The 7,194-nt window shown below is 29.6% G+C and overlaps 1 long non-coding RNA gene across 1 annotated transcript; it reads right to left on the bottom strand.

Moving 5' to 3' along the window:
- Nucleotides 1–2,340: 2,340 nt before the first annotated feature.
- On the bottom strand, nucleotides 2,341–7,194 carry LOC130676020 (uncharacterized). The gene is made up of 3 exons (XR_008991372.1): nucleotides 7,063–7,194; nucleotides 2,646–2,698; nucleotides 2,341–2,532 (listed from the first exon to the last, which is right to left on the bottom strand). It is a non-coding gene; the product is annotated as an uncharacterized LOC130676020 (long non-coding RNA).

Here is a 7,194-nt window from a genome sequence, read left to right as displayed (position 1 = left end):
ACACCAACGCAATATTGATGACATAAATAAGAATCATAATCATGATAATAATCATAACAAATTCCATAATTACCACTTTTGGCTTTTTTCAGAAGCTAAAAAAGACGTTCCAAAAACATTGAAAAATGGTCCGAAAATCGTTACTTTACAACCTATTATAGAACTGTAATAGACGTTTCAAAAACATTTCAAAAAAGTTCCAGAACTACCACTTTTGACTTTTTGATGGACTGAAAAAGGCGTTCCAAAAACTTTCTGAAATCACTACTTTTTAATTTTTTATAGAACTAAAAAAAACGTCCATAAAAAATTCCAAAAAAGTTCTGCATGTGGAACTTCTAAACATGGACAGATTAGAACTTCGAATGGAACATTAGTAATTTTGATGGTAAAAAAAAAGTTTTTATGAGCGAATTTAGAGTCAAGAAAGGACGTTCGTGGAACTTTTTTGGAATTTTATATGAACGTTTTTTTTAGTTCTACAAAAAATTCAAAAGTAGTGATTTTTGAAATATTTTGGCATGTTTCTAGAACGTCTTTATTCTTCAAAAGATGCAAAAGAAGTGATTTCGGAAAGTTTTTGGATCGCCTTCTTTAGTCCATAAAAAAGTCAAAAGTGGTGATTCTGGAACTTTTTTGGAATCTCCATATGAAGTTCCAAGAACGCCTTTTTTTACTCTAAATTCGCTCATAAAAACTTTTTTCTTACCATCAAAATCACTAACCTTCCAATAAAGTTCCATTAGAAATTCTAATCTGTCTCATGTTTAGAAGTTCCACATGCGGATCTTTTTTGGAATCTTTTCGAAACGAATTTTTTTTTAGTATGTAGACGTAGATCACGATCTAATCTGCATAAATCTATCGAGCCGCGATACATAAGATTTATGCAAATCAGATCCTATCACCTCGAAATACAATTTTTAGGTAAAAATATTTCACAAACTGGTAAATGATGATCGTGAAGTTGAATAATCGATTATTTTATATAAATAATAAAATAGTTCAATATCTTGATAATAACGTTATAATTTAATTGACTTTAATTAATAAAATATTTACCAATAATTCTAAGAATTTCACAGCAGAGATAATCTTAAATATATGTCTCAACTTTTAGATTGTTTTGTCGATCAAATACCGATGAAATTACTCAGCATATTTATAAACAAAATTCGCAATAAAAAATTTCGCGGTTTCATTGGCAAAAACTATATCGCATTACAAAATCGTTTACTAAAAACACCCATACTATTGCACAGAATATTTACTTTCGTTATGAAATCAATAACTATATTTTTTTAATTACATCAAAATCAATGACTTTGATAAATTTACAACAGTAAATATATAGGGGAGGGGGGGGGGGGCAAAATGGGATAGGCCGGCTAAATGGGATACCCTCAAAATTTCGTCAAAATTTTTTTTTCTCGAAAAACTTTCGAAAATGGTCAAAAATGACATCTAGTATCATTTTACACAATTAAAAGCTAAAAAAAAACATTTTTATATTTTTTGCGAAAAGTATAAATGAAAAAAATGTACAAATTTTATCGTACTACAAATTTATTTTTATGAAGTATCACAAATTAAGAAATTTATTTCTTTAATTAACTCAAGAACAATAACAACAATAATACTAATAAAAACTCTAAAACTGTAACATTGGTAATCATCATAATTTTAACTGTTACATTGTAACTTTCATAATTTTGTAATATTTTATAACTTTAGTGCTATAATATAACATTATTAACAGTTATGTTAATTTTCTAATATTCAATATTTAATTATTTCTCTTATAAAAATAATTTTTTTGGAATGAAAACTAACTAACATTATTTTTAACATAAGTATTAAAATTTATAATAAATAACGATAACGATATATAACTGATTCATCGTTAATGAAAGATAAATCTCTAAAATTATTCACAATAATCACAGATAAATTGAGTATCGTCGTCCGAAACACGTAAATTTTATTACTTACATCAATTTAGAAAGACATTATTACATCAATTTTATTCACTTGAAAAAAAAAAAAAAAAAAATTTACTTTTTTTTTGGAGTATCCCATTTTGCCCGCAGAAAATAAAAATTTTTTTCTTATAGCAGTCTAAAATTCATTATATTTATTTCAAATAGAATCAAAATGAAGCCAATTTACGATATTTATGTCCCTAAAAACTAAATTTTTCGTTAAGTATCCCGTTTTGGCTCCCCTTCCCCTACAAATAATTTAAAATAAAAATGTAAAAGTAAAGTTGGTTTTTGAAAATAATAAAATTAACATCTGTATGAATAAATTTTATTTAAATCTCACAGTAATGACTTTCAAGAGGTCATTAAAATACATTGATATACAAATAGCAAATGTCTATGTAATATCCTTCGTTTCATCACCAACATGACTTTGGCTACAGATGTAACCATGCGGTTGAAATATTGTGAGAGAGTACGGAACTGATTCATTGTAAAATCATAAAGGTCACTCTACTTGCAATCGAACGTTGGTGAGAATAGAATTCATCTGTGGATATATACAACTATATATATATAATATATAAATTACACAGCGTAATAGTTTGACTATTACGACTCCAACAAATGTTGACATCATAAGCGTCGATCGGCGATATTTACCAATTACATCACACGATAGGTTTATCCGGTATTTGTTGTGGTTCATCTGTAGACTAAAGTCAGAGGAACATAACATTTAGTACATATTGAGGGTAATAGTGTATAAACAATGCAGGTATTAGTAATTGATGATGGTAGCTAAGCGTTTGTCTATACAATATTGATTTCAAGTTTATCTTGAATATTGCATAGGGGACGTAGGACCAGACGTGACACTAATTTGAGAATAAAACAATTTTTTTTCGCTCTCAATATATTGCGTATCTCGAGCGCGAAGCGCTGAGGATGCTCCAGTGTCAAAAAGCCAAGACAGCCTCATGCACTCATGTAAAATTGATTCTGTTATTCTTATGACGCAATGGATGCATTTAAGTTGGGCATATATAAAAACTAGAAATTCTTATGAATATGACAAATATATTTTTGGATTGATTCACTTCAATATATATGTAGAAAAACGGGATTAAAAGTTTGTTTACAGCGACGTCCGATGGCCTGTGCGTTGCTTAATTAACAAAAAAAAATTGAAATTCTCGGAACAAGTACCATCTTTTAACGCAAAAATTTTCGTATGCTCTAACTAAGAAAAAAAAGTTGATCAAGACAAGAGAAAAATTTCTTGGGAGAAAAACTATATATAGAAAAAGGGGAAGTCACCGGTACCAGACGATAGCAACATGAGTAGTTCGGTGCTCGCCACTAGATGGCGCCCTGCCACTTGTGTCGTCCCTGGTTAGATATAAATCTCAGAAGTCTTATATTCTAAGCTCGAGAGCATTTCTGACGTGAAAACTCTCCCATTATGCGACAGAGTGACAAGTGCCTCTTTTGATAGTCAACATTCTAAGAATTTTTGATCATATATGAAAGACTCAATATGATACCTTAAGTAATGATATTATATTGAAAGAATTAAATATAATGCTAGACAATAAAACTAATTTGATATATAAAAGTTATCAATGCTATAAATTTAAACTTTTGATCGTGATAACTAAAATTATCGTTTATTCACATTTCAAAATTTAAAATTAAAACTTGGAAAAATTGGAACATTTTTTTTAATTCAATTATTAATAAAAATTTTAGATAATTTTGATATTAAGAAGATAATTTATCACATTTTCTTTGATAAAAATAAAAATTTTTGTTATTTTCAAATTACTCAGTCGCAGTGGACGTCTTTTTTCAATTAAATATCGTCTGTCTTCCGAGTGAGTATTATTATAAAGTAATTGTTCAAGATTATCCAGTTTTTTAACTTCTTTAAATGTGTTCGTGTGATTTTGGATCATCCCTGCAATTAAGTAAATTATTTGCCTTCTGGCAGTTCTACCCAAACGGTATATTTCGTGATTATTATACCTTCTGAGTAGAACGGTTTAACTCAAAATCGCTCTCATTTTTTTAAAATTTTTGTAAGTCCATATCGTCAACTTCTTTTCAGATTAATACTTTCTAAATGAAATCTTTCTATCATCCCAATATATTTGTTGTATTTTCAAAATCCTGAAAATTGTTTTCAAACACTACTTCCATTTTACCGGTATGTATATTACTATAATTTTCTTTCGTTGATTTTTAACTTCCCGCTAAGAAAATTGTAAATTTTCAAAAATTCGGGAAGTTATTGGTTTCGGTCCGATTTACGAAAATCGAATTTCCATCAGATGTCGACGTTTCGAGGTCCTAGGAAGCTATCCTGACTAATTTCACGATGATGTCCGAGTGTATGTATGTGTGTACGTACGTACGTACGTACGTATGTATGTATGTAAATATTCATAACTCTTGAACGGATGAACCGATTTTGATCGTTGAGGTGTCATTCGACGCGGCTTGTTAATGTCTTGAGGCCGTAAAAATTTGAACTTAATCGGTAGGGTGCGTTCAGAGATATTTCAAAAATAAAATTTTTTCGAAAATGTTTTATTTGGATAACTTTTAATTTGCTCAATGGATTGATTCCAAAATCTAATCAGCTCTAAAACTCTATAAGCCGCGTCGAATGCCACCTCAACCATCAAAATCGGTTCATTCGTTCAAGAGAAACCGTTGACGAAAGAATTCAAAAAAAATTTTTTCCTTGGTTTTTTTGAAATTTCTCAAAAACGGCTAAATAAATCAATTTCAAAATTTGATCAGCTTCAGAACTTGATAAAACGCGTCGATTGCCACCTCAACCATCAAAATCGGTTAATTCGTTCGCGAGATATCGTGGGAGAAGGAAATGCTAAAAAATGGTTTTTTACAAAACAATGGCATACAAAAGTATTTGCGAGCTCGAAGAGCTCAAAAATGTATTCACAATAATGTTTTCGAGCTCAACGAGCTCGAAAACAGCGGGAAGTTTTGGGGCTGGCCCGCAGGGTCAACTGACAGACCGATTTTTTTTGGTGTAACTACCTCTGTGGTCTTTGGCGATCTGAATTATAATCTATAAATATGATTTTCTAAATTGAACAATGACCAAATTATTTTTCAGTAGAAGAAAAAAATCTCTAACCGAATTCGAAAAGATAATACGGTCATTATTAATATTAGGTTGAACACGGAGTAAATAATAAAGATTTAAATGTGAATGGAAAGCGATGAAAGATGTGGTCAATATATCAAAGGAAGTGTAAATAGAGAACTATTATCTCTCCGTGTATCGCATGAAATTGCAGCCCCTGCTAACCGAGATCGATCAAGATTGATCGAATTATTGATCGTGTAAATTTGCGGTCTACACAATTCTATTCAAGCTGGAATCGACAACCCCTGAAATATAGTACTATGTTGCAATGCTTGGATAGTCGAAAAGAGACAAAAAGATATGAGGTTCGGTAGGTAGTTTTATGGGCATGTGTGAATAACCGATAATTGGTTACGATCAGCCGCAAAAAAAAAAGAAAAAGAAATAAAAGTTTAGTCGTATGCCGAAAATTAATGTGCTATCGATTGAGACACTGTACAAATATTCATCCGAATTTTAAGAGAATTTGTTCATTATTAATTTTACTTATAAGTAACATATATTTATTAGGGGATGTACTTTAATTACGTAACCAATTTAGGATCACTTTATAACCCGCATCCTCTAATCTAACAGATCTATCAACGCATTCCCGTGTAAAAATAATTCGTTCCAAACAGGTTTCAAAAAAGTTGCGCATGTGGAACTTCTAAATATGAGACACATTAGAACTTTAAGTGGAACTTTTTTGGAACGTTAGTAATTTTGATGGTAAAAGAAAAGTTTTAATGAGTAAATTTAGAGTCAAAAAAGGACGTTCTTGGAACTTTTTTGAAATTTTTTATGGGCTTTTTTTTTTTATTATCTAAAAAATTGAAAAGTAGTGATTTTTGAACTACTTTTGGCATGTTTCTGGAACGTCTTTAGTCTACAAAAGATGCAAAAGAAGTGATTTTGGAAAGTTTTTGGAACGCCTTTTTTAGTACATAAAAAAAAACGAAAGTGGTGATTCTGGAACTTCTTTGGAATGTCTACATAAAATTCAAATAAAGTTCCAAAAACGTCATTTTTTTACTCGAAATTTGCTCATTAAAACTTTTTTTTTACCATCAAAATTACTAACGTTCCAATGAAGTTGTATTCGAAATTCTAATCTGTCTCATGTTTAGAAGTTCCACATGCGGAACTTTTCTGGAATCTTTTTGAAACGAATTTTTTTTACACGGGTTACCCCCCCCCCCTCCTACTTTCCGCCTTTTATATAGTACGAAATATTTTTCATTTTTGAAATTTTCAAAATAAATTTTGGAATGTTTCAAAAACAAACTTTTTTTTATAAAATATTGGGAGTGCTTCATTTTACCCCTTTCCCCTCTTCTAACATAAACTTTTGTAATACCACTTATAGAATCATGTGGGGAAAGTGTGCGCACTCTTGCCTTACTTAAATAATTCATAATTAAAAAAAAATTCTTGTGCGATGCTGTTTACTGTTGTATTGTCGCTACTTAATTTAGGGGCGGGAGGGGCAATACGGGCCGGAAAGGGGGGAACTCGCAAAATTCTATAAAAAAAGTTAAATTTTTTAAATGTTCTTCAAGCATTCAAAAATTATTGTTGTAAATATGATCGAGCATTATTTTGAGTTTTTTTTTTACTTTTTTCAAAAAATTTGTTTTGAGTAAAAAAAATTGTATGAAATCAATTTAAATTCTTTTCTTATCAATTTACAATAAATGAATTCCCAGTATTGAATTATTTCAGATGTATTTTAATAGTCAACTTGAAAATATTTACAATTTTCATGATTTTTAATAATTTTTGAATCTATTCACTTTGAATATCATTAAAAAAAAATAAAAAAAAAATGGTTTAACGTATTTAAGTCCCCAAAAAGAATTTCCTTTACCCCATTTCCCCCCTCCCCTTTATACTAAAGATAAAATAATTTATTTTTACCATAATGTTTAATAAAAAATATTGTTCCCAGAAATTTATCACTTTGCACTTCAATCATTGAAATTATCTTTGAATTTAAAAAATAATTTGAAGCCACAGCTAAATATATAACAATATCCAAGTGTGTTTCAA

Source organism: Microplitis mediator, chromosome 10, assembly GCF_029852145.1.
Source record: "Microplitis mediator isolate UGA2020A chromosome 10, iyMicMedi2.1, whole genome shotgun sequence".
Lineage (NCBI taxonomy): Eukaryota > Metazoa > Arthropoda > Insecta > Hymenoptera > Braconidae > Microplitis > Microplitis mediator.
Note: the sequence above shows the minus strand (reverse complement) of the source record. Positions and strands in the feature narration are given on the sequence as shown.